The 27,476-nt window shown below is 54.1% G+C and overlaps 1 long non-coding RNA gene across 1 annotated transcript in view; it reads left to right on the forward strand.

Annotated features, from left to right (window-relative positions):
• Window positions 1–13,048: 13,048 nt before the first annotated feature.
• The window catches only part of LOC130544437 (uncharacterized), a 28,192-nt gene continuing 13,764 nt past the window's right edge, over window positions 13,049–27,476 (forward strand). Inside the window, exons 1-2 of the long non-coding RNA XR_008960710.1 lie at window positions 13,049–13,349; window positions 26,971–27,201. This is a non-coding gene — a long non-coding RNA (uncharacterized LOC130544437). The remainder of the gene's footprint in view (window positions 13,350–26,970; window positions 27,202–27,476) is intronic.

Here is a 27,476-nt window from a genome sequence, read left to right on the forward strand (position 1 = left end):
TCCTCTCTGGAGGCCGCGTTTCCCAGAACTCTGCTCTCCCCAAGTCATGAACCTCAGGGCCCAAAGCCCCCAGAGACTAGTCTCCATCCCCGGGTTTACAGAGGAAGCCGGGCCCAGCCAGGGGAGGAGGTCAGGGCGGTGCTGAGGCCAGCTGGAGAGTGGCTAAGTCCGGAGGTGTGTTCAGAAACCCCACGGAGGCATCCCTCCCTTCTCCAGCTCTCTAAAACCAGACTGTTGCCATGTGTCCTCACACTGTCTCCCCAGCAAGAGCACAAGCCCTAGAGGGTGGGGCTGGCCTTCTCTTCTGTGTCAAAGTGCACCAAACTCCTAGCCCCAGGTCTGGGTCCTTCGGATGCTCTCATCCCCCACCCCCATGGCGTTGTGAGTGACTTTTGGGAAGTAAGAGAGAGATTCTTTTTTTAGCTGCCCAGAACTTCTGGCTGGAGAACATTGTATCTTCAAGAAATTCACTAAAAAGCGTGGGGACAATGGGGTAGTCCCATGGGAGAGCAGAGGATAGGGGCCCTCAAGAGACTAGGGTTTGGAATTGGATCTGAGGTGACCAATCATCCTGGTTTGCCTGCGACTTAAGGAGGTTGCCAGCACTTATGGGATTTGAGAGGTAAAAGTGGGCCAAGTCTTGACTCTGCCACCCACTGGGTAACCATGGGTAGGACACTTCCCCTCTGCATGCCTCAGAAGTGAATCTGGGAAATGGGGTCAGTAGCCATCCAACATCTGTCTCATGAAGTTCCCAGAAGACTGTGGAGGGAAAGTTAGAATGTATTACACCCCAGCAGATATGAGGGTTATTTTCTCACCATTAGTGGTGGCCCTTCTGGTGAAGGATCTCCTCCCTCCCCCCCACCTCCCACTGCCTATTATTCACTCACTTTCTGCCGAGCACTAATCAGCACCTACTGTATGCCAGGCACCAGGTCTGCAAGGCTGGAAAAGGAAGAGCCCAGCCCTCATGTATCTCAGAGGGCGCAACATGGGTGATTAGAGCACAGTAAGATGAATTTGTTCAGCAACAAATTTTCATGAGCAGCTACTGTGTGCCAAGTGTTGTCTTGAACACTGTATGGACATTAATTCATTGGACCCTCACAATAACACGGTCAGGTGAAGATTATTTTATCCCCATTTTGCATATGAAGAAACTGAGGCTCAGAAAGACTAATCAGTAGAAAAGTCGGGGAGAGGGCATTAAGAGGCATCTGTTTGAAGGATGAACATACGCCTCCAAGTGTGCAAGGAAGGGGCTTTCCAGGAGGGAGAAGCAGGGGCAAAGGTTGGGAAGCATGGAGCAGCATGATGCCTCCAGGGAACAGCAAGTTCGCAGAGGCCTGTGCACTGAGTTAAGGGTTCCTACTTATCCTGTAGGTGACTGGGAGGTTGTGAAGTCCAGTGGAGGTCAAAGAAAAGCAATTGGACACGTTGTGTTTTAAAAGGATCTGAGCTGTAAGGAGAGATGGTAGGGAGAAGAGTGGCGGCCAGGTGACCAGGGGGTGACTCATGCGGGACACTTCCTATTTGTTTTAAAGTCTTGTCGCTCCAAGAAGGGTTCAGTCAACCATGCACCTCCGATGGATCAATGGCTAATGTTTAGCCAGGTCCTGGCCTGAGCTTGGGGCTACAGAAACTCTTTTAAGTGGCAGTTAGAAAAGGCGCCCACTTGGGGCACACCGGCCCCGGGAAGTCTCACCCTCTGACCGCAAGGCTCGGTAACTGAGTGCTCTAACGTACGGTCACTAAAGGCCCTCCTCCCCCAGCTACCCTCTGTGGACCTGATGCCAGCGCTGGGGTGAAGGAAGAAACCCGCCCACAGCCACAAGGCGAGTCGGTCAAGTTCAGCCCTAGCAGGGCGGGGCCCGGCGCGGTCTCAGCCAAGAGGGGCGCGGCGGGGGGAGCCCCAAAAGGCCTCGGGGGACCTAGGGGCTTCACTGGAGGGGCCCCGCCCTGGCAAGAAAAGTCTAGCCTGAGGTCGTCGGGCCTCGGGGCGAGGCCAGCAGGCTGGGATGCCCCGCCCCTGCCGCGCCCGGCCCCGCCCCACCCCGCCGTGCAGCGCCTGCCCTTATAAGGTGAGAGCAGCGCTGAGCTCCCGCCTGGGGCTCCTGTCGTCACCTGCGTCCGCCCGCTCCGCGCCGGGGCCCGCCCGCCAGCGGCACCCCTCCAGGGCCGCGCCGCCCAGCGCCTTCCTGCCGGGAAGTGCCGCCCCCGAGCCGGCCTGGCAGCGCACCTGCGCTCCTCCTCCCTTCCAGCTGCCCCGGAGCAGGTCTCCGCGCAGTCAGCGGGCCCGGGATGTGGGCCCGAAAAGTTGGGAGGAAGCCGCAAGCTGGGGTGGGGGTGGGAGGAAAATCAGCCTTTCTTCGGGACACCCCCGCCCAGCCCAGGGGTGCCTGGTACATGCCAGGCAGTGAACTCAACTTCTACAAAGCTAGGCGCCCTGCCAACGTGCGTGGTATGGCTTGGTAAGAGCCAAGGCTCTGCAACCACACCGCTCGGGTTCGATTTAGCGAGGTTGCTTACTGGCTTTGTGGACTAAGGGCAAGTCAAGCAGTTGGTCTGTGCCTCAGTTTTCTCATCTGTATGGGGTTATAATGGGGTTATAATGGCTTATTTCTCTGTGTTGGGTTGAGCACTAAATGCGTTAATCTGAGTTAGTGGTTTTCAGCAGTGTTTGGTAGAGTTGATAAATAATTGAGCTCTGAAGGGTCAGAAGTGAGACCCTTACCCCCAGGAGTTCAGCCCCAATCCTGGTCTTGTTTGCCAGTGTTAGGGGGCATAGGAGCAGTCTTTAAAAACACCAAGGTACTTAGTGTTCACATTTCAGCAAATCCTGGTTAGGGGAGTGTTTGGAACACCCCCTTAGCAGATTCCATTTTTAGCAAAGGAGAGACAGGCCTCAGACTGAGAGCCTGGGGCAGGAGATAGGAGCTGGGTAAATTTAATAATATGACTTCGTTTTGGTGATTTCAGAGTTTCCCTCGAAGAGTTTAGAATTACTGTTTATGGCACTTGGCTTTCCATACAGCGTAGTGACATAATATTCACTTAATGTTTTTAGTATGAAAATGTGCAGAAATACACAAGGGCATAGAGAATGATAATACGATGGTCTTTCATATATTCATCTAATGTTCACAAATAAATGCGTTAAAATAGGAGCTGATTTGTAGAAAGAATAAGAGTACCAAGAGCGCAAAGCAAAGCTTCTGAGCAGGCTAACAGTGCCTGAAATTTGGCAGGGACCGCCAGCGGCTGCATCGTGCCCCAGGAGGGAGAGGGAGGGGGGCTCTCCCTTCCACCGGTAGCAGGAGGAGGCCAGATTTCCGAGTCTGGCTCAGGGTGTCCTAGCGCGCACCTGCAGCAGGCAAATTCCGGGCCAGCGCGCCCCAGCCAGCTGCCTCTAGACTCAAGTCTCCTCGCCTGGGTTATTTCTGTATTTGCTTTCTCCACTGCCCACCTGGGCCACAGGCACCTGCCCTGCACACTAGAGCCAAAGGAATTTTCTAGACCACTGAAACCACTCCATGGCTCCCCAGTGCCCACAGGAGAAAGACTGGACCTTAGCAGAGCTGATGTGCCTTCCGCGGTCTGGGGCCCACAGACCTCTCAGCGCCTTTTCCTAGCACTCCTTCCTTCCACTTTACTCTCAGGTCAACCCCAGCCATTTGCAGCTTCCTGAATATTCATTAAGTAAATATTTAATGTGTCAGGATGCAGCACCAGAAACAGAGCTCAGCAGTGGTGAGGAGCTCAGCGGGCATGGTCCAGCCAACTCTCTGGGCATTCACCCGCTAGTGGGGGAGTTAGATAAATAAGTATGAAAAAAAAATTTAAAGTGTCATGTGCTCTAAAGGACTTACCAAGTACCAAGAGAGTTTTTGCCTTTTGCCGGGAAGACCCCCACTCACCCCACCCTGCCCTTCTTTTAGTCTTTGCTGATAGTGTCACCAGCAACATGGGGTCCCCTTATCATATCACATTGGGGTGGTAATTTACATGCCTGTCTCTCACATTGGACGATGAGCTCCTCAAGGAAAGTCCTTGGTCTGGTTGGCCTGGTGTCCCCATTAGCTTGGGTGCATGGTGCCTAGCAGGTGCACAACAATCGTTGGATGACTATTCTAGCAGCAAGCCTCCGCACCAGGACCCGCGCCCCAGAGCAATTCAGTCTTCAGGCAAGCATTCATTCATTCATTCATTTAAAATGAACAATTTCCTTCCTCCATGAAATCAGAGTGCGCCAAGCCCCTCATGTGGCCAGTTGATTGACAGAGGGTGAGCTCTGTGCTGCAGCAGACTGGGGGTCATCCTGCCTGGCCCCCTGTGGGACAACTGCCAGAGGCAGTGTCATTTCAACAGGGCCTCCTTGAGTGAAGGCAGGATTGGGCGTAGGGCTGAAGGAGGAGGGACTTTGAAGGAAGCAGAGAGGTGTGAGCGCCGTGCAGTTGCTGGGGTGGGGCCCCAGCTGGGTGTGGCCGGAGCCTTTGGTCGGGTGTGTGAGCAAGGAGCTGAGGCAGGGAGGTTGGGGCCCGGACAGGAGGGGCCCCGCATGCCAGCTCACTTTCCCCCCACCGCTGGTGAACAAAGGATACATCATCTAAGGCAGTGGCTTTTCAAGGTTTCCTGACTGCGACCGGAGACCCGCGGTAGCGTCCACATCACGTCACAACCTGGGGCAGCTCGCCAAATTGAGACGAGCATTTCATGAGACGGAGTACTTACTACCCAAGACTCACTCTGCTATTTTCTCTTCATTTTTTTTTATCGTCATCATCATCATCATTATGAAATTCTGAGTGTGACTCACCAAATCCTGCTCTTTGACCTGCGCGTTGAAAAACGTGGATCCAAGCGTCCTTCCAAAGGGTCTAGTAGCGGCTGGGAGGTCCTTTTTGCTTCATAAATTTAAACTCTTAGCATCCTGAGAGGCTATCCTTCATGCCGCAGCTACTTTCACTAGGAAAGCAGCCCCAGAGGGCAGGGCGGGTCCCCCAGCCTCCCCCATGTCTGGGTGCCCACTCCCCCCCATCAGGATCCCATGGCTGCAGGGTGCTCCCAGGTGGAGCTCCCAGGGGGGTCCAAGATCCAAATGAGAAGAAGGAGAACAACCCCAGCACCTTTCCCCCCATCCAGCACACCCTCCCAGCACACACTGCCCTCCCCCCCTTGTTCTCCACTTGGCATCTAGTTCCCCTGCCAGGCTGGCCTAGGATGCCACTGGCCCCAGGGGTGGGGCGGGGAGAAGGGGGTGGTGGAGGCCGCAGCTGGGCTCAGTTCTCCCCCTCTGTTCTCTAGCCTGTACCAACCACCTTGTCTGCCGGCCAGCACTTTGGCTTAGTAGATGGTTTATATGAGGGCTAGAGCCCCTCCCCGATCCAAGCTTCTGGCTAAATTCCTCTTCCATGTGGGATCTCTGAGGCCTCTGGAGAGATGGGGGAAACCTGTGGCAGGGAGGCAGCCCCAACTCATAACCCTTGGCCCTCAGAACGCTGGACCCAAGGAAGCTTCAAAATGGAGTCCAACCTCCTCATTTTAGTTTTGTGGGAACTGAAGTCCAGAGAGGGGAGGGAACTCACCCGTTTACACAGAAGTTAGTCTCAGAGTGAGGCCTGGAGACTCAGGTCTCCTGGCTCCAAATCCAGGGCTCGCTCTTTTCACTGTTGCATGTTGAGGGTCTGTCTAAAGGGAAAGGGGGCTCGGGAAAGGGCTTGGAGAAATGTCCTGTCTGGGAGCAGCTGGGCCGCGTGCTTGCAAGGCCCCCAGCCTGGGAGACCTGCGTCCTCACTGTACTTCCACCACCCCCTTTCTGTGGCCCCACCCGAGTCACTGTCCTGTCTGGGCTGCAGAACGAGGGGAGGGGACCAGGTGAGGTCCTGGAGCCCTTCCAGCTCTGAGCCTGAGCTGCCTGCCTTCTCCTCTCCCGTCTTGGAGCCTCCCCCACCTTGAGCTAAGAGAAGACCCTCCTCCTCCTCTCCCCAGGCGTGAGCTGCCTGGAAGAGTGACAGAGGAGAGTAAAGCCTGTGGGAACCTGTCTTCTTCCAGGAACTTGCTGCTTCCCCGGGGGCCTCAGGATTAGGGTGGTGGCTTCTAGTCCTTTCTTTCTGGAGACACTGGATATGGCCTGAAATCCAGGCAGAGGGGCCCTCCTCCTGCTGGGCTTCCTGGCTCCTTGGGCTCTCGCCATGCAAAATCTGCCTTCTCAGTTCACCTTCCTTTTCCACGTGGGAATCTCCTCTCTAACTGGACCACATGCTCCTTGGGGCAGGATTTGAGAGCTGATGTCTGCAATCAAGGGCTCTTACTGTGGGAAGGATTTGGGCCTCTCCCTAGGGAGACAGCATGAATACTGGTTAAGATCTGGGGCTCTTGATGGAAAGTGCCCAGGTTCAAGCCCCAGCCCCCTACTGGCCTGCCGGCAGGTTGGAGGGTTGGGGAGGGACACACCCCGCAGGCACTCACTAATGCTGCTTGGGTCTATTAACGTAGTGTTACTCTGCATAGTGTGAGCACCCCGGAGAGCAGAGAAGCCTGGAAATGTGCTAAGGGCTTCACCTACATTATCTCTCTGTGTCTCACAGGGACCCGATGAGATAAATAATATCCATGGCCTCCTTGAGGCTCTGGGAGCAAAGGGCTTGGTCAGACCGGACTCCAGAAGGGAGGGAGTCTAACTCAAGCTCACTGGCCGGGGGCTCTGGACCCTCCTTCCCATTCATTCCCGGACTGACTCCACAGCGTTCACACCAGATGGACACACCTGCCGTGTCTCAGGGCAGGCTGCTACACCAGCGTACCACAGACTGGGAGGCTGGCAGGCCAAGATCAGGGTGCCAGCAAGGTTGGGTCCCTGGTGAGGGCCTCTTCCTGGTTCATACATGCTGTCTTCTTGTGTGCTCACCAGCGCCCTCTTGCTCAGAGGGCACTAATCCCATCATGGGGGCTCCACCTCCCGGAGGCCCCACCTCTAACTCCCGTTCTGACCCATGAGGGTTTCAACCCGTGAATCTGGGGGAGCACAAACCTCTCTCTGCTCAAGTCTCCAACTAAAGAGCATTTCCCTAGTGGAACGGCTCTGATGATTGGCCCACTCCTCCTTCTAGAAAGACTGTACAAGGTTGGGGTTCTTCCGTTTCAGGCCACAGAAACTGACTCCACAACTAAGCAGAATAAAAACGAAGGTGGAGGGATTTCTTGGAACACTGGCCATGCCGCTGCAGGAAAGGCTGGGTGCCCGCACGTCCCTGGGGAGGCTTCTGTGCCTTCGGCTGGCAGTCCTGCAAGAGATGCCTTTAAGGTTAGGAGCATCTGAGCTCCCCCTCAGGAGTCTCGCAGACCAGCCTTCTGGCCCAGTTACCACTTCCTCTTTACTGGCTGAGTTTACGGACCCCCTTTCCAGGATGTGGCCGTCAGACGCACTGTCCCCCGGTGTCTCTCACCAAGGTTCTGCTTCTGGGAACCAGAGCCCTGTTGCCTGGCTTGAGTCACAGACCTGCCCTAGGAGGGGAGGGGCAGGACCTTGTGATTGGCAGCCCTGCCATAACCAGATGGAATGAGGCCCGGAGGGGGGGGTCCCCCCAAAGGAAGGGATTGCTATGTACAGAACAAGGCGGAAGAATCAGAAGCTCTCCATCCTGGGATTCTACCCACTGGCCCTCATCCCGGCCTCCTGAAAACACATTTCTCCTTCCCTGCTTTCCTTTCCCCTTCTTGCCTTTTTCCTTCCCTCCTCCCAACATTTATTGAGTGTTTGCTTTGTTTTGGGCACATTGCTAGGCCCAGGAATAAAAAGATGAGTCAGACCCAGGGCCAACCCAAGGAAACTTATCTAATCCAGATCAGCATACACAGCTGTTCTACCACAGCAAAGCCAAGTCAGGCATTACCAATCGACCACAGCACCCTTTCCCCGGGAGCCTGGACTCAGCCTCAAGATACTGCTCTGTGCAGAGCCCCAGGCAGCCAGTTCTGATCAACTGGAGTTCCCAAATATGGAAACTCTTTGCTGCGCCTGGCCAAAAGCATCCCTCTGTCCCATAACAATTCTTCTGACATTTAACAACAGCGGAATTCCCCCATGCTCACCCTCGGGGCCATTTCTACTCCGTGGGGGGCGGTGGGGGGGGATGACATTGGTGCCTTCGATTCTTGACCCTGGTTGGCTGTTGAGTCAGCTTTGTGGTTAGGGGTCTGAACACAGTTCCTGTAGACAGAAAGACTACATTTGAGTCTTATCACTGCGTCCTTCTGAGCCTCTGGTTTGGGATGAATTTTCCATGATTCTTAGAACAAATTACCACAAATGTATTGGCATAAAACAAGACACATTTTTTATCGGATGATTATGGAGGTCAGAAGTTGAGAATGAATCTGACGGAGCTAAAATCAGAGTGTCAGCTGGGTTGAGGTTTTTCTAGAGGCCCCAGGTCAGAATCCTTCCTTGCCTTGTCTGGCTCTTAGAGGCCCTCCACACGCCTGGGCTGGCAGCCCCACACTTCATGTCTCCAACCTCCAACCGCTCTGACTGCTGTGGTCTGAATGTTTCTGGTTTCTGTCCCCCTCAAAGTCATACGTTGAAATGCTCACCCCCAAAGATGACGGTATTTGGAGGTGGGGCCTTTGGGAGGTGTGTAGGTTAGGAAGGCAGAGCCCTTCCCTCTTTTATAAGGGGTCCTGGGATCGAGCCCCACATAGGGCTCTCTGCTCAGGGGGGAGCCTGCTTCTCCCTCTCCCTCTGCCTGTTGCTCCCCTTGCTTGGGCTCTCTCTCCGTCAAATAAATCAATAAAATCTTAAAAAAAAAAAAAAAGGCTCCAGCGAGCTCCCTCTCCCCATCCACCAGGTGAGGACATAGCGAGCAGGTGTCATCTGTGAACAGGGAGGAGGAACTTTAGGAGAAAGTGATTGTGCCGGCACCTTGAACTTGGACTTTCAACCTTCAGAACTGTGAGAAATAAATGTCTGTTGTTTGTAAGCCAGGCAGCCAGTGCTGGGTTTTGTTCTAGCAGCCTGAATGGCATAAGACATTGACCTTTTGCCTCCCTGTGATGAGGGCCTCTGGGATTACTTCAGGCTGACTTGGATAATTCAGAATCATCTCCCCATCCGGAGATCGTACCAACATCACATCTACAAAGCCCTTCCTGCCATGCGAGGTGACATTCATAGGTTCTGGGGCTTTAGAACATGGACACCTTTGGGGGCCATCATTCTGCCTGCCACAGTTCCTTACCTGTGAAATGGGGTGGTGATAACCTACTGCACAGACTCGTGGGCAAGATTATGAGAGACAATCCGTGAGAAGCCCTGGGCAGAGCGCCTGGCATAGAAAGAATCACCTGCCACCGTGCACTTAGTGGGAGATTTTCACAGGGGCAGTCGTTGCAGAGAGCTCGGCATCCTGACCCCTGACCGTGGCCTTGCATGCCACCTCCTCTCTTCCTCCTGGGCACCCTCGGTCCAACCAAGGTGATGGGAGTGTGAAATCCCCGCCAAATGTCAAGTTCGTGCCTAAGGTTTTTCTAGGCTCTGCTCTGTCCACCCCCTGCACCCACCCCTGCAATCTCTAGGCTTTCATAGCAATCACCTGGTTTTTATAGAGAAGGGGTACAGCACAAGCAGCCTCAGAGCTACGTGGGATCTTGTTAGGGCACTTAGTTAGTTGGTTAGTTAGTTAGTTCCCTCCCCAGACTAACTGAAGCAGAAACTCTGGGGTGGGGCCCTGCCGTCTGGGGTTTTGGGAGCCCTCCAGGGGATGCCAGTGCTCCCTCAAGTTCGAGACCCCTGGGGGGAGCCCCTTTTCAAGCACCCCCACCTGCAAGAAGGCTCCCCACTGCCCAGGGAGGTGAGGGGCTGGCCTCAGATGGTACAGGTTGGAACCTGAGCAAAGCTAGTGTTGTTTCCACATCACCATGTGCCTCCGCCCTTGGGTGCCTCCCTTCACGGTGCCACCTGGACACAGTGCCCAGCACCCAGGGGCTTCAGGGGAAGCTCCACCCTGCCACTCCTGGGGCGCAGCCCAAGCCCAGGGACCTCTCCGTCTTCACCTGTCGTGTGTCATTTGGGGCAGGGCCCTGCATTCAGCTCCAGTCTCAGAGTCTGATAACTAACTGACACTCAAGTATAAAAGGCTGATAGGGCCTTTGGGGGTTACCTGCTCCTTTTAAGGGGGTGCCTGCGGTAACCAGGAAGAAAGAGCATTCCCGGTGGGGTTTCAGCACCTTGTCAGGCATGTCCGCAGGAACCGCGTGTGTGTCTTGGTGGGAGGGCTATGGACTTCCTAAATGCAGACAGAATGGTCTTGTGGAAACAGCACAGGGCACTGTTTATGGCTGGGTCATGGTCATTACTGCTGAGCGACCTTGGGCAAGTCACTTCATTGCCCTAAGCCTTCATTTGCTCCCCTGGAAATGGGCATGATTCCTACAAGGAGTCCCACAGGGTGGGTTACACGAGATAACCTTTATCAGGCGGCCCTTTCCTCTCTAGATTGCTCTGGCGGGTGGCTGTGAGTGGAGCCCGACCAGGGCAGAGTCACCCCAGGTTACAAAGTGGGCAGGTCCCTTCCTGGGACCACACCTCGTGCCTCCCATCTGTGCCACCTGCCAAAGGAATGGCCAGGGGCAGAGCGCCTAGCTAGCATCCCTCCTTCTGGCAGCCTTCTCTGATGCCGGCCTGAGTTCCCAGCCGTGCGGGAGGCAGTGGGAGCTGCGGAGAGAGCCCTGGGCTGGGAGTCAGGAGCCCGGGGGCTGGGCCGGGCTCCTGACTCTGCAGCTGACTTGCTGTGTGAGCTGCACAATTCCCTGCCCCTCTCTGGGCCTGAGGCCTTGCCTGAAAGATGAGTGAGATGTAGGGATGTGTGAAGGCCCTCCCCACGCTAGCTTCATAACCATCCCCTGGACCCCTTAGCAGCCCTGCCTGTCCTCCTGGATATGGCAATGGGGCACATCCTGCTCGTGGTGCCCACAGCCTCCTATGACATGTGCTATTTTCTGCCCTAAGCGACTACGTTCTTCGAGGGAAGGGCCCTGTGTTTGTACCTCCTCATTCGGCCTTCAACCTTGCACTTAGCACTGAGCTCCATGCATCGTCGTGCTCAAAAAAGACCTGCTGATGAATTCCCAAAGACCTTGTCTGTGCCCAGGAGAGCACTTTTCTTTCAAGGTGCCATCTCCTCCAGGAAGCCTTCCCAGATGCCACCTCCCTGCAATATACATACAGAATTGCTCCTCCCACCGCCGCACCTCTCCCCCTGGCTCTGGTCATCCCTCCCTTTCAAATTCATTCCTAGAACAGTGCCTGGCATACCCAATAAATGGGAGTTGAATTCACTTGAATTATAGTCTAAGGGGAGAGAAAGAGAGAGATGAAAGGAACCCTAGAGTCTTTGCGGGGATGGGGACCACAGCAGGAAGGGGCTCTTCCCCAAGAAGGTCTGCAGATGGCAAACAGCTGGCCGGGGGTGGCTGTGACTCACCCCACTCCTGCAGGCCGGGAGATGCTGCAGACAGGCTGCGACGAGTCCAAAGGCCTAAAGGAATTTTGATAAGGATAACACAAGCCCTGGAGTATTTCTAGAATGCAGGAGGTTAAGGGTGCGGGGAGCGGGGTCAGGGCAAAACGGCCTGATTATGTTACTCATTTATTTATTTATTTTTGCCTGGATAAAAAATTCACATCGTACAAAATCCAGAAGGTACAAAGGGGACTCAGTGAAGTCTTTCATCCTCCCATTCCCGCCCCCCCAACCCGTCCCCAGAAGGCCTGCGTTTCCAGTGGCTTCTGCCTGCAAATTTCCGGTATTCTTTTCCTCCCCTGCTAACCCAGAGCTGCCTATCAGCTATTCTTCACTTCACTTTTTCCCTGAACTTGTTCTTGAGAGCATTTCATGTTGGCACATACGGAGCTTCCTCGTTTTTTAAATCTGTCTGTATTTAGGGTTGCCAGATAAAATGCAGGATGCTTGGTTAAATTTGAGTTATTTGAACTTCAGAGAAAGAACAAATGGCTTGGGGCGCCTGGGTGGCTCAGTCGGTTGAACGTCTGACCCTTGACTTTGGCTCAGGTCATGATCCCGGGGTCCTGGGATCGAGCCCCGCGTTGGGCTCCCTGCTCCACAGAGAGCCTACTTCTCGCCCGGCCCCCGCTTGTGCTCTCTCTCTTTCTCTCTCTGTCAAATAAATAAATAAATAAATAAATAAATAAATAAATAAAAAGAACAAATGACTTTTTAGTATAAGTTTGTTTCATGCAATATTTAGGACATACTAATACTAAAAGAAACCTTATTTGATTTGTAATCTGAAATTCAAATGTAACCAGGCAACCCATAATTTCATTTGCCAAATCTGGCCGCTTCTACTGTATTTCATGGGAATTCCCCCCCTCCCTTTTTTTTAAGATTTTATTTTTAAGTAATCTCTACACTAATGTGGGACTTGAACTCACAACCCTGAGATCAATAGTCACGAGCTCCACTGACTGAGCCAGCCAGGTGTGCCCCTCATGGGAATTCTTTATAATCAAGTCTTCGGAGGCTTCAGGAATTGGACACCTGGTGGGCATCCACTCCCTGGCGTTATTCTGACTCGGACCTTGCAGGCACCAGGCTTTGGGGCCAGTGCTGGATTTCCATCTCTAGGCTCCCGTTACTAAGATAAGAAATGAAAGGCTCGGGGCACCTGAATCGCTCAGTTGGTTGTGTGTCCGACTCTTGATTTCGGTTCAGGTGGTGATCTCAGGGTTGTGGGTTCTGCATGAGATTCTCTCTCTCCCTCTGCTCCTCCCCACCACTTGCCTGTGCTCTCTCTCTCTCTCTCTCTCTCTCTCTCTCTCAAAAAAATCAATTTAAAAAGAAAAGAAAAGGCCCTTCCAGTCATCTGGTCCCCCTCCCCCTGTCTGTGGTTCAGAGCGATGAATGACTCACCCAAGATCACATGGCGTCGGGGCAGATTGGGGCTCGGCCCCGGGTCTCCTGTCTCCAGCCAGCTTTTTTCTCATGCTGCTGAGTGTGATCTGTTCATGGGGGTCATGACTCGTAAGCCTAAACTTTTGGAACATGTACGGACACTTGGGAAGCCAGAAACAAAAGGGCTCCAAGTTCTGTGGGGAGAGGTGGGCCCACAGAACACGGGGAGCCCTGCTCCCTGGCTAGGGGACTTTCAGTGCTGGGTCTGATCCCCCAATGCCTGGCTGATAGTAATAATAATAGCAGCTACCAGTCTCAGCTACTTACACTGTGCCGGGTTCTTCCCCAGCTTGGCCCTTGTGAGTCTCCCGGTGGCCCTGCGTGATGAAGAGGGTCAGTCCCGTTTCCCCAGCTGGACAGTAAGACTCAGGAAAGGTAAGTGATTTCATTTGCCAAGATCCCCCACCTGTGAAGTGGCAGCACTGGGGTTTCAGCCCAGATATGTTTGACTCCAAGGCTCAAACCCTTTACATTGGTATTACGAAAGCTTATCAATAGATTGGCACCATTCTTTCAGGTGAGAAAATGGAGTACTTGTGACAAGCCCTCTCCTGGGGCCACTTTGGTTTTACAAGGGCCCAAAGCAGGAATAAACTTCTGGTCTCTGTGACCCGCAGGATGAAAACTAAACTTTGCCTCGTCCCTCCCTTGACCTTCGATGATCACCATGAGCCTGCCCCGGCCCGTTTCTCCAGGCCAGCCCAGCCCCGCTGTTCTGGCTACCTTCCCAGCGGGCCACCCCCTTCCTTTCCACTGTACCTCCACACTTTGATGATTCGGTCAAGTGGGAAAAGCCCAGCAGAAGAACGGGGTGGTTCACTTACTAGGAGTTGCCTGCTGTGTGACCTTGGGCAAATCACTTAACCTCTCTGAGTCTCCCTTTCCTCAGCTGTCAAGTGAAGACAGGTATGCCTAAGTCTCAGCCTAGTATCTGCCCACCTCACTGTAGACTGCTTTGTAGGCATTTTTGGAAAGAAGGAAGGAAGAAAGGGGGGTAGTTATTGTGTCCCCCACCGTGTGCTAGACCCTGGAAGAGACACCGGGGATGGTGAACAGGCAGAAGATCCAGTCGCTGCTTTCCTGGAGATTTTTCTCGAAGGGCTGCAGATGTGGTTAGTTGCAGCAGAGGGTTAAGTAACTGTGGCTTTGTCAGGCAGGATTTTTCCCAGGCCTGTGGCCTTTGGCCAGGAACGAGGGCGAGGGCGAGGGCAGGGAGTTACCCTCATCTGACAGAAGAGGAAAGGAGACTTGCCCCTGTCCACTCAGCTTCAGGGGTTGGAGCCCGGCTTGGTCCCCAGGGGTCTGCTTTCACGGGCCACCTGGCTCTCTCCTGTGTCCCTAGCACTTATCAGCCAGAGAGAGCTCAGGAAGGTGAGACTGGGAGCCGAGGAGGAGAGGGAAAGGAGGGCCCGAGGCCCCCACCCGACCCCGCCCCGCGCTCAGGTGTGCGCCTGGCCTGGAGCCGAGCCGCTGGCTGGGCCTCTCTCCTCCCAGGTAGGTGTGTGGGAGGAGTGACGGAGCCCCGTGTTCCTAGTCCCGGCCGGCCCAGCCCTGCCCTGCCAGCTTCCCAAACCCAGCACGGCGGCGTCTTCCAGGCAGCGGGGGAAGGGCAGGTGGAAGAAAGGGAAGGCGGATCAAAGAACAGAACCAGAAGCCCCCTCACCTTCAGGTCTCCATTGTTTTCTTAAGGAACCTGGTGAATTTTGCATTCCACTCCCTAGCAAATCTGTGTTTGTTTTAATATAACGTGATCCCCTCTCCTCCTGCCGGCCATAAAGGGTCTCGGTAATCCAGCTGCGGAGAGCTCTGATTTCTAGCCACAGCACGGCAGTGTCCCCACCGACCCCTGCGGGGAGGGCCCCACGAGACACTCCTGTCCCTGAGGACAAGCCAGTGTTCCCTTCCCCCCTTCTCAGATCTGACCCCTACGTGTCACCAAAGTCACTCTATGTCACAGCCATCTGCTTCTGTGGCTGCTTTGGCCTCTGACGGTGGCCTCCCTGGAGGAAAGGACCACAGGCTACCTCATTCTGTGCCCCCAGCACCCCCTCTGCCCCTGCACAGGCTCAGGCCTTAGGAGGACCCTGTGGAAAACTGAGATGGTGAAGGAATGGGCAGGGTGGTGGCCTGGGGCGGCGGGGAGGGGTTTGGTTGGCAGAATGCTGGCCTCCCAAAGATGGCCACGTCCTAATCCCAGGCACCGGGGGTGGCTGGATGGTTCAGTTGCTTGAGCGACGGGCTCTTGATTTTTGGCTCAGGCAGTGATCTTAGGGTCCTGGGATGGAACCCTAGGACGGGCTCTGGGCTTAGTGTGCTTAAGTTTCTGTTCCTCTGCCGCCCCCACTCCCCTGTCACGCTCTCATGCGCTGGCTCTCTCTAAAATAAATAAAAATAAATCCTAATCCCGGACACCTGTGAATATGTTACCTTATATGGCAAAAGGAACTTTGCAGGTGTGGGTGAGTTAAGGCTCTGGAGGTGGAAAAAAATCCCGCCCGCCCTCCCCGATGGCCTGCCTTACAGATTTTGGACTTGCCTCGCCAGCTCCCACCGCAGCATGCCTTTCTGTCAATCAATCAATCAGTCATTCAATATATATGTATCCTACTGGTTCTCTTTCTCTGGTTGAAGCCTGAGGCCAACAGGAGCCAAGGGAAATTGCCCTCGGGGGTCTGTATTTGGGAGACCACTTAGAATGGGGTCATGGTGGGCAGAGGAGAGCTGGCTCAAGAAGAGTCTAGAAGGTCAGGGGCCCCTCAGCTAGGATCTGTGTCAGGGCCAGGTCTCCAGGGAGGGGGTGGAGAGGAGTGCAGTCCCTGCAGGCCTCTGAGCAAACACAGGAATTGGAAGGGGGGGAGGGCAGAGCTGGGATGGGCCAGGTGGGAGTGAAGAGCAAGGCCTGGGTTTGCGGGGTGTGGGGGGGGGCTCTGGGGAGCAAGCAGGCCTATAGGTGCTGGAAAAGCAAGGCCAGACTGCGCCAAAGAGAAGGAGCAGCCCCTGCTCTCCTGGGGCGTCCTGCCCCTAACGGGGCTGTCTAGTGAGTGTGGTGTCTGGCACGTAATAGTCACTGCACGACTTACAGGACACTGGGGGCGCCTGGGTGGCTCAGTTGGTTGAAGCGTCTGCCTTCAGCTCAGGTCATGATCCCGGGGTCCTGGGAGTCCTACATTGGGCTCCCTGCTCAATGGGCAGTCTGTTTCTCTCTCTCCCTCTGCCACTATCTCACTCTCTCTCTCTCTCAAATAAATAAATACAATCTTAAAAAAAAAAAAGAATTATAGGAGGCTGGGCCTGGCCAACAGGGGCCAGGAGATGAGGCATTTGACAAAGAAGATCTGAGGACAGAGAAAAGGAGGGAATGGGGGCCAGGCTGGGAGGTGGGGGACCTTCGAGGGGGGAGGGACAGCCCACCCACACCCTCGCCCACACCCTGGGGAGCCAGTGTGGCCGTGGGAGGGAGAGTCCTGTTCCTGCCTCCCTCCATCCATCCACTCCCCCTGTGGGTAACTTTCCTTTTTAAGGACAGGCCCCTCCTCCCCGCAGGGTAATGAGAGCCAGGATCTCTGCCAACCCCCCCATCCAGACCTCCATTTCCCCTCAGACCTCTCCTGTTCTGTGGTTTTAGCAAGCAATTTGGATCCTTCTAGAGCTTGGCATTGGAGGCCTCGACCCCTTCCTTCTTAGTGGTGCTAAGAAATGCTCCGCATTCCTGAGTCAAGAGACCAGGGGCCATTCTTCTCCCTTAGCACAGGGGCAGAGCCAGAGGTGCAAAATTCAGTCTGAGCCCTGACACCCCTCCCAGGCTCCCAGCTCCTGTGGCTGCTGAGCCCCCTGAGGTCTGCACCGAGCCATCTGGGGGCCCGGGGGTGGGGGGTGGGGGCTGAGGACCTGCTCCTGCGGCCCTGGGGCAGGAAAGTTGGAGAACAAATTCCTGAGGCTTCCTGCCCTGGAGGCTGGGCTCCTATCCTCGGGGCTCCCCAGAGGAGGGCCTTGCCTGATTCCTGTGAGTCTCCCCATGATGCCCAGCCCAGCCTGGCACGGAGGGGATTCTCCATAGCGTTTATTGTTGGGGGCGGGAAGGCAGGGCAGGGCAGTGAGATGTGGGGTATCTGAGAAGGCCTCTGTGAGGGGCCACACCTGTGGGTGTGACCTAAAGTACAGAGTGAGCTTGGAGAGTGTGCCCTGGGGGCCAGCCATGTGATCTTGTATTTACTCCTCACCGAAGCCCAGAGAGGGAAAGTAACTCATCCCAGGACACACAGCAGATAAGTGCAGGGGCGGGTATTGGGACTTGAGTGTCCCTGCTCATCAACACTAGGCACACTACCTCAGGGGAGGGAGGAGGAGAAGTAAAGGCCCAGAAGGGGGAGTGAACAGAAGAGCTTAAGGAAAACAAGCTCTGTCTCCCATGGCTGTGGGGCTGCTGTGGTGGGTATGGGTGGAGCATGGGAGACAGGAGGCTGGACGGGTCTGCAGGGGCAGGTCAGGGGGGCCTCAGAGGCCAGAGTGAGGAGTTTACACTTCCATCGGTCCTGTCTATGGCCCCTCCAGGGAGGTGCCCTTGCAGAAGTGGTTTGCCACTAAGAAATACATTGAAAAGTACAGGATTAGCCCACTGCCAAAGCCCTCCCGGCAGCAAGGACCCTGGCGTATCAGGGTCCTCACCCCCCACCAAGAAGCCATTGCTCCCACCCCTTACTCTCCCTCCCCACCCCTCTCCTCTCTGCTTTTGACCCTGCCTCTTCCACTCCTCCCCCAGGTTGTAAATTCCTAGGAAGGCAGAGCTCCCATCTAAATCCTCCGCGTATCCTCCAGAGCAGTAACTTAACGTTGGCGTGATCGTGACCTCAATCTCCGCATCTGTGAAATGGGGTTAACGACACTACCCCCCCACCCAGGGTTGTTAGGGAGATTAAAATGAGGTGGGGCATGTGAAACCTCCCCCCTTCCAGGATGTGGCGAACGGAAAAGTGACCCCCAAGATGGTCATTAGGACGTTCTAATCCCTGGAACCCGTGAACAGTTAGGTTCCATGCAAAGGAGACTTCTAGCTGTAATTAAGGTTGCTAGCTGGGCACCTGGTGGCTCAGTGGGTTAAGCGTCTGCCTTCGGCTCAGGTCATGATCCCAGGGTCCTCGAGTCCCCTGTCTGGCTCCCCGCTTGGCGGGCAGTCTGCTCCTCCCTCTCCTTCTGCCCCTCCCCCTGCTTGTGCTCTCTCTGTTGCGTGCTCTCTCTCTCAAATAAATACATAAAATCTTAAAAAAAAAAAAAGGTTGTTAATTAGTTGACCTTAAAACTGGGAGATGACCCTGGATTACCTGGGTGGGTCCTTAAACAGGGGAGAGGGAGCTGTGGTTCCAGCAGAATGGTCCGAGGGGGTGGAGCCAAGCAACGTGGGCAGCCTCTGGAAGCTGCCAAGGGGCAGAGGAACGCAGACCCCCAGAGCCTCCAGAAGGAATGGAGCCCTGCCAACGCCTTGATGTGCAGGGAGACCAGGGGCTGGGCTTCCGACCTCAGCAGCCGTGGGATCCTCAGTGCGTGTGTTTCTAAGCCGGGCTCCTGGTCCAGTGCTCCTTCCTTTCCTCTCTCCTGTGTCTTTAGCCCCCCCATCCGCTCTACACCGTGGCAATGAGCAGGACTTTTACACCCATTTCATACATGAAGAAACAGGCTGGGAGAGGTTATGTGGCATGTCCACGGTCACGCATGCGGCAAGGTGAAAATGGAGTCAGACACCAGGCCTCTTGGCTGGGCAAATTCATGGAGGTGGTTCTTTTTTTTTTTTTTTAAGATGTATTTGCATTTATTTTTTTATTTTTTTTAAAGATTGCATGTATTTATTTGAGAGAGTGAGAGCAAGCACGAGCAGGGGCGGGGGGAGGGCAGGAGAGGGAGAGGGAGAAGCAGGGTCCCCACTGAGCAGGGAGCCTGTTGCTGGGCTGATCCCAGGACCCTGAGATCATGACCTGAGCTGAAGGCAGACGCTTAATGGACTGAGCCACCCAGATGCCCCCATGGGTGTGGTTCTTATCACAACCCGGGCCGGCCAGGAAGCCCCTGCCTCTGCAGAAACCCCTCTCACCCCTCAAACTTTGGTTCTTGCCAACCCCCGTCCCCCAGCTCCTTGCCCTTTGTGTTCTGCATTCTTCCAGGAAGGGATCCCAACTGTGGCCTCTGACACTCCCCCTCTCTCCCTCCCTCCCTCCCAGCAACCCGTGCTGCAACCCCCAGGAGGTGTTCAGTGAACTTGGGGCTCTCCTCCCCTGCTCATGGGGCCAGAGCCCAGCCCCCTACCCTCTGCCCTTCCGGTAAAGGCTGTCCTCCTCAAAAGCGAGATGTTCCACCCCCAGCCCCAGGGAGGCCGCCCAGGCTGCCCCAGAGGACAGAGTGGGAGGGAAGCTGCGTCCCCCACAGCCAGCTGACGGGGTCAGAGGGCAAACTGCACTTCCTGCTGGGCCCCTGGGGAGCCTCGTGTCTCCTAGAGGCCTGCTGGGTCTCTGCTTGAGCTCCAGGGGGACAGAGGGCAGGGAAGGGAGGAGGAAAGAGAGGAGAGAGGAAGGGAGGCAGGGAGAGGAGGAAGGACAGGGCAGAGGGGAGGGAGGCAGAGGGAGTTGGGAGAGACTGCCAGAGGCAGAAAGTAACAGAAGAGAGAGGGTCAGATGCATAGAGGAAGAAGCAAGAGAAAAGAGTCCTGAGGAACAGGAGAGAGAGAATGAGTTAGACACCCAGAGACAAAATGGTGAGTGACAGAGTTCGAGAAAGAGGCCTAGACAAAGAGAAACAGACTGGGCGGTTGAGGCCCAGAGAGAACATGGTGCTTGCTGGACCCACAGGCTTTCTTTGGGTTTTCTGCCTGTGTGTCAGTTTGAGCCCCACATCGGGTGCAGAGATGACTTAAAATCGCTCTCTTTTTTTAAAAAAGATTTTATTTATTTATTTATTTGAGAGAGAGAGCACTCACAGGGCCGGGGGTGGGGGGGGAGGGGCAGAGGCAGAGGGACAAGCAGACTCCCTGCTGAGCAGGGAGCCCAACATGGGGCTCGATCCCAGGACCCCAGGATCATGACCTGAGATGAAATCAAGAGTTACCTCACCGACTGAGCCACCCAGGCGCCCTTTAAAACCTTAAAAAAAAAAAAAAAGTTTTCCTATCACAAACCATTTTTCCTGTCCCGCATCAAACAGGCGCACTAAATCAGCATTTATTGTGCTTTGTGGCCACCTGACATTTTGGGAAAACCTGTCTTATGTTTGGGAGAATTTCCACATTAGAATTCTCACCTCTGTTTCCTGGCCTCTCTTGCAGCTAGAATCGGGTGTGCAACCCCCAGGAAACTTCGCTTGCAGACGCGGGGGGTGATGGGGGAGGTGGCAGCCTTCCGGGGCTCCACAGTGGTGGCAGGTGCCCAGTGCCTGGTGTCAGCGGTGACAACCGTACCGTGGCTCTTCTTCCCTGAAGCTGTCCCGTAGCGTGGTGTGGGCTTGCCTCTCTCTGTGTAGCCTCCAGGCCTGACTCAGTTTCCCTCACTGGCTCTGTAATCCTCTTAATAGCATTTTGTTCAGAGGTTCTCGAAATGTGGTCCCAGGACCTGTAGTTAGAAACTTGTCAGCAATACTGGGAATCTATTAGATCAAATTCTTGGGCCCACCTCAGAACTCCTGGGTCAGAAACTGGAGGGGGGCCTAGCAGTCTGTGTTTTAACAAGCCCTCCAGGGGATTCTTATGTGCGGTCAAGTTTGAGAACCACTGTTTTCCCTTTCCAGTGTCAAGACAGCATGAATTCTACTGTTTGCTCAACCCAAGTTCCCTAACTGAACTGCTTCCTCGAGAGCTCTGGGTGATTCCTGGGACAGCCCATAGGTGCCCAGTGCGGGGTAGGGACCCTCAGTCCATTTAGCCACCTCTTTACAACATTGCATTTTGATCCAAAAGGTATTCTTTGGTTTGGATTGATTTAGTTTTGTTTTGGTGCGTACTACGTGCCTGGCACAAGAGAAAGGCTTTTAGAAAGTGCTTCAAGGGGCACCTGGGTGGCTCAGTTGTTAAGCGTCTGCCTTCCGCTCAGGGCGTAATCCCAGGGACCTGGGATCGAGCCCCACATCAGGCTCCTCCGCTGGGAGCCTGCTTCTTCCTCTCCCACTCCCCCTGCTTGTGTTCCCTCTCTCGCTGTGTCTCTCTCTATCAAATAAATAAGATCTTAAAAAAAAAAAAGTGCTTCAAATCTCTTTGGAGCATCAGAACTCACACTCAAGATGCTAAACAACAACAGACGAGGGGCGCCTGGGTGGCTCAGTAGGTTGGGCTCAGGTCATGATCTCGGGGTCCTGGGATACAGCCCTGCATTGGGCTCCCTGCTCAACGGGGAGTCTGCTTCTCTCCCTCCCTCCCCCCCACTAATACTCTCTCTCCCTCTCTCTCTGTCAAATAAATAAATAAAATCTTAAAAAAAAAAAACACAAAAAAACAGGAGAGGATAAAACCAAAGGCTAAATTGGGAGAGTGGTGTAGTCGCCAGAAGCCCATCGGTGTGAGTAGGGAAGGCTTTCTTGAGGAGGGTGGTTATTGAATTATACCTGTAGAGATGAGTGTATTAGTCAAGACTCTCTCTTTTCCTAGTGACAGGAACCTGACTTAATTGGGTTAAAGAAACAATAAAATTTATTGACTCACATGAGTGGAATGTCCAAGGATAGATTATCGGTTTCAGGCATGGCTGGATCCAGGTACTCAAGCGAGCAATATCATAAAGCCTTTGTCTCCATCCAAATCTACCTCTGTTTTCCTCCTGTTGGCTCCATTCTGAAGTGGGTTCTTTCTGCAAGATGACAGCAATTGCCCACAAAGCTAAAGTATCAGTGTGGCAAACTCAGAAAAAGTCCAGACTTACCTCTGAATGCACCAGCTTAGAACACATGCTCAACCTTGAACCTATCACGTATGGGCATGCAAATGGAGAATTCTGACCTGGAGGATTCCAAGTCATGTGTCCAAATCTGGAGCTAGAGAGTGGAACCAGCCCCATGTGAACGAAATGGACCAACCAACAGTGGGACAGAGGTGGCCCCCCACATGGAAGCTGGGCTGTGTTATTAGAGAAGGAAAAATGGGATTCGGGGAAGGCAAAATGCAACACGCGCCTTCACCCCCAAAGATAAAGCAGGTGGTGAATAGGGAAGAGGACGTTTCAGGAAGAAGGAAGGATGTATGAGTTGTCTATTGCTGTCTAATAAATAACCACAATCTCAGAGGCTTAAGACAACACACATCTATGATCTTTCCGTTTCTGCGGGTCAGGAATATGGGCACGGCTTAATTACCAGCTCGAGGTCTCATAAGGTGACAAAGTGCTGGCTGGGGCTACAATCTCATCTGAGGCTTGACTGGGGAAGAGTCTACTTCCGAGTTGCCACAGTTGTTGATAAAATCCAGTTCCTTGCTGTTGTCAGACCGAGGGCCTCGTTTCCCTGCTGGTTGTCAGTGGGAAGCCTCCCTCAGTTCCTTGCCACCTGGGCCCCCCAACATGGCTCTGGGCCTCATCAAAGCTAGCAAGGGAGACAGAGACCCCTCACAAGAAGAGTGGGAGTAATGGAGTCACCCACACGTGGTCATGCTCCCCCTATCACGTTGGCCACACTCGGTTGGTTAGAAGCAAACTGTAGCCCTATCCACACTCGAGGGGAGGGGATTACACAAGGGACCGGGAGGAGGGATCGTGGGGCTGCCTTAGAGTTCAGCCACCACAGACAGCCTGAGCAGTGACCCAGGGTTGAGATTCCAGTTAGATGGGCAGAGGATACCCAGGAATACACACACGGGCCTCCACACAGGCTGCTCCCCTCTTATGCCATCAGCTCTTAAGGGGAAGAAATCCCATTTTGTTATTTATGATTTTTCTCAGTGCCCTGCCCAGCCCCTGGCACATAGAAGGCCCATTAGGGATACTTGGTTGGATTAAATTGTCACACTGGATGGCCTATCCAGGCTCTCATTCATTCATTCACCAACTCATTAATTCAGCCAGCATTTACTGAGCCCCTCCCATGTGTCAGGCCCTGTGCCTGGTGCCGGGACACAATGTGGAACAAGGGCTTTGCCCTCTCTGGAAGGGTAACTAGCAGCTGAACGGTACAATTGGTCATGGTTTGTGGCCTATGGGGATTTTTCACCTCCCCTGCCCAGGATCCTGGTGTGTGGATGCTGTTGAAGAGACTGAAGTTCAGAAGGATAAGTACTCTATAAGGGCAGCTGCTGGACTCCCTCTCCAGTGCTCTCTCCTAGGACTCCCTCTCCAGTGCTCTCTCCTAGGACTTCCTCCCTAGTGCTCTCTCCTAGGACCATGCTACCTGGCTTCTACTGGGCCCTACCCTCAGGACATTGCCTGGGGTTCCTTTGTCTGGCTCAGAGTTTGGGAGGTGCCCAGTGGTGGCCTCCAGTGGGGCTGCAGTGTCCTCCCTGGAGAAGTTGCTTGGGGCCACAGGAGCTGGGGAAGGGACTGACGTGTGTGCCCCGCCCCCACCACAGGCCCGATAAGAAAGTGACCACAATCCTTTTTGGGTCAGTCTCTTGGTCAAAAGAGGAACATGGTCTGGAGTGAAAACGAAAGATATGGAAAGAACTACCACCGAGTGCCTTGGTCAGCCTGGAGGATGGGGACAGCAAATTATCGTCTAAGGATTCCTCCTGGTGTCTTGGTTCATGAGGTTTCCTCTCCAGCTGTGCGTCCCTATTTACTCCCTTCCTTATCAAAACGTACTATGGCTCCAGAGTGGCCCCCCACATGGCACAGCCCTCATTGACCCACCTGCCTCCTGGGACCGCGATCTGTTTGCATTTTGGGACTCTAACTTGGTTGGAAGCAGAGCGGATCCCGAGACAAGGATTTGAATACAAGTCATTTGTTTGGATCACACTCCCAGGCACTGTAGGTAAAGGAGAGGGGACAGTGAGACAAGGCAGGCAGGACAAGTGACAGAGCAGGTGCCGTCAAGCCAGTCTCCACCACAGGCCAGGGCCCCTCTGGGAGCCAGTGCACAGCCTGCTCCACCCCATCATCCCTCCCAAAGGGACACTTCATACCAGCTCCCGGCAGAGCACATTCCTCTCTCAGCACTTCCAGCCTCCCCTGAGCTCAGCTAGAGCCCCCCAGGGAGGTGATACCAGGGCTGGCAGAAGTAAGTCCCATGGAGGATCCCAGTACTGGGTGCTAACAGTGTCTATGTCCAAACCAAAGGTTTCCCTGTTAGACATAAAACTTTGAAAACCTGTGACATAAGCCCAAACCTCCATTTCACAGGTGGACTGATAGAGTCCTAGAGATGGCCAGCAATTTGCTGCAGGTGGTAAGGAAAGAACCAGAACTGGAACCCAGAAGCCAGGTCTCCAGTCTGGGAGTCCAGCATAATTTTTTTTTTTTTTTTACTTTTTTTTAAAGTAAGCTGTACACCCAACCCGAAACTACACCCAAAAGAGACTTTGCAGATGTGATTAAGTTAAGGACCTGGGTCATTGAAGTTCTAGCTGGGCATATAGCTGCCCAACTGAAGACTACATTTCCCAGACTCCCTTGCAGCTACATGCAGCCATGAGGCTGGGTCGAGGCCAATAAATGTGAATGAGTCTGACGTGTGTGCCTTCTGAGTGCTGACTTGTATGAGTTACCTAGTATTGAGTAACGCGTTTTCCCACAACTTAGCAGCTTAAAACGACAATAGACATGTAGTATCTCACACAGTTCCACGGGGTCAGGAATTTCGGAATGGCCTAGCTGAGTGACTCAGTGACTGTCAGGAAATTGCCGTCAAGATGTCGGCTGGGTCCGCAGTTACCTCCATCTGCACTGTAGTGGGACGAGCCTCCTCCAAGGCGCTCCTTCTCACGGCAGGGCAGGTTCTCACTGGCTGCTGGTGGGAGGCCTCAGTCCCCCACCGTGTGGACCTCTCCACAGGCCATGAGTGTTCTCAGGATATGGCAGCTGGCTTCCCCCAGTGCGAGCGACAAGAGAGAACAAGGAGGAAGCTGCAGCGTCTTTTATGACCTAGCCTCGGAAGGCACCCTCTGTCTTTTCCAGAATATCCTATTGGTTACACAGCGATCCCTACTCGGTGTGGGAAAGGACAACACAGGGGGGCAGGGGTCACCGGGGACAGTCTTGGAGGCTGGCTACCCTGCGTCCTTAATAGGAAAGGAATGTGTCAGCCCCTCTCTCTCCCTCTTCTCCCTCTGCCTGGAATGACAGATGAGTTGCAGTTTTTGGCTGAAGGCATGTGAATAAGGGCGACCCTAGAGGGATGGCTGAGCTACAAAATAGAAAGAGCCTGGGTGCCCTGCCATGCTGGCCCTGCACCACCACCCTGGACTCCTACACGAGAGAGAAATACATCTCTGTCTCTGATGTTTGCCACTCTGTGACAGCAGCCTGGTCTGCCCTCTAACCAATACTGTCCCTTTGCTGGAGCAGTGAGCTTTGTGTCCCACCCCCTCGGCTCCTTGGCCTCTGGGAGGCTAGGCCCGGGGAAGACAGTGGTTGGATTCCATCTGCTTCTGCTCCTGACCCTCCCATCACTCAGATAGGTCCTGGCAGTCTAGAAAGCAGGGTGAGCAACCAAATTTCAGCCCCATCCCTCCCCTACCAACTACCCCCATCCCTCCCCTACCAACTGCCCCCATCCCTCCCCTACCAACTACCCCCATCCCTCCCCTACCAACTGCCCCCATCCCTCCCCTACCAACTGCCCCCATCCCTCTCCCTCTTCAAAGGATGGGCTAAGCGCATTGTTCCTTTATTTGAAAGCTCCTTAAAACCATAGGTTTTTAAACTGCCCTGAAGAAAGAGCCCACTGACCATCAACATCATTCTGTAAGGAGGTCTCTACTTTCCTAATATAGTCTTGGCCATCTGTTTACATGCACTTGGCAGTCTAGAAAGTTCTTTCCCATCCAACCCTCTTCTCACTTGAACACGAAAACAACCCTGTGAGTCTCATTTTGCAGGGGAGAAGAGTGAGGCTCAAGCAGATCTGGAAGAGACCGCAGGCGAGGATGTGGGGGGGGTTCTGCTCTGCTCCCGTGGAGGTCTGGTTTTTCCCTCATCACAGCCTCACGGCTCTGGCCAGTGTCTGCAGCACCCTTGAGAGTGGAGGCTGTATCCTTGGTGCTCCCTTAGGAGTTTGCTGATGGAATGAGTGAGCGCACGTATGTACTCAAGTCACGAGCGGGTCCCACAGAAGCCAGAAAAGGGAGGTCAGAGGAAGGCCGGGCTGCCTCTCCCTGACCAGGTGCTGGCCTTCATTAGTGCCAAGCCTGTGAGAAAGTCTGTCAAGGCCAGTGTTTGCTGAGTGCCTTCTGCATGCTGGGCAGTGAGGTGGGCACCCTTATTGTCCCCACTGTATAAGTGAGAAACTGAGGCTACCAGCAGAAAAGCAGGTCTCAGCCCCTTGACAGCCAGTGCTTTTGTGCAACTCCACGGGGAGACTTCTGGTCGGAATAGTTCAGAGGCATGTGGCTTTCATTTTATCCCAACAAGACTCCCCACTGAGCATGGAGCCCCATGCGGGGCTCCATCCCACAATCCTAAGATCATGACCTGAGCCAAAAATCAAGAGTCAGATGCTTAACCAACTGAGCCATCCAGGCGCCCTTTTATCTCAAATTTTAATCATCATTATAATAACATGTGAACCAGGGCCATTTGGTTCAATCACCCGGCAGCCGCTGTTCTCTTCTCCTTCGATATTCAAGTCTGCCTGTGGGGATTCTGCCTGGTGCCTCCGGCCAGGCGTCCCTGATCTCAGCAGAGCCCTTTTTTCTAGATGAATACAGACACCAGTCTGCAACCCAGTGGCTTTCCCTGGCTCTGTGGGAGCGTCCACTCCTTTACATTCCCTCCAGCTGTGTCTGGGAGTCCCTAGGGAACTCCCCTTGGCGGATGGCTTTTGGAGGCTTGAGTGGATCAGCTCTTCCTTTTTGATCACTTGCGGCCCTGTCTCTCCTCCCCAGGAGTCAAGCTTGAGCTCAGGAGGGGGGCTCACGAGAGTAAGAGTTCATCCCTTCAACGGTACAAATGGAAGCACCTGGCGTGGCAGGTGCTGAGCAGAATGTTAAGGACACAGATGTACCTTCTGTCTGGACCTGCCCCATCCTCACAGATTACAATCCAGCAGGGGAGACAGCTGTGGACAATGACTGAAACAGTGAGATGCCACTTCATGCCCATCACGACTTAGAAAGGTCAGTACTCGCAAGTGTTGGCGACGAGGTGGGGTGGTGGGTGGTCTCAAGCACAGCCGTTCTGGAGAGCAACCAGGCCATATCTGGCAAGATCAAAGGCCCCATAACCCAGAAACCCCACTCCTGGGTAATCATCCTGGAGAAACTCTCATCAAAATCCCTCGGAGAATCTGGGCTGATATATTCACTATTGCACTGCTAGTGGTAAAACGCGGCAGATCTGTGCTAGGGAAGTTAGAGCAGCAAGAAGAGCAGGGTGTGCATACTGCAACACA

The sequence above is a fragment of the Ursus arctos genome, unplaced genomic scaffold (genome assembly GCF_023065955.2).
Source record: "Ursus arctos isolate Adak ecotype North America unplaced genomic scaffold, UrsArc2.0 scaffold_21, whole genome shotgun sequence".
Classification (NCBI taxonomy): Eukaryota; Metazoa; Chordata; class Mammalia; order Carnivora; family Ursidae; genus Ursus; species Ursus arctos.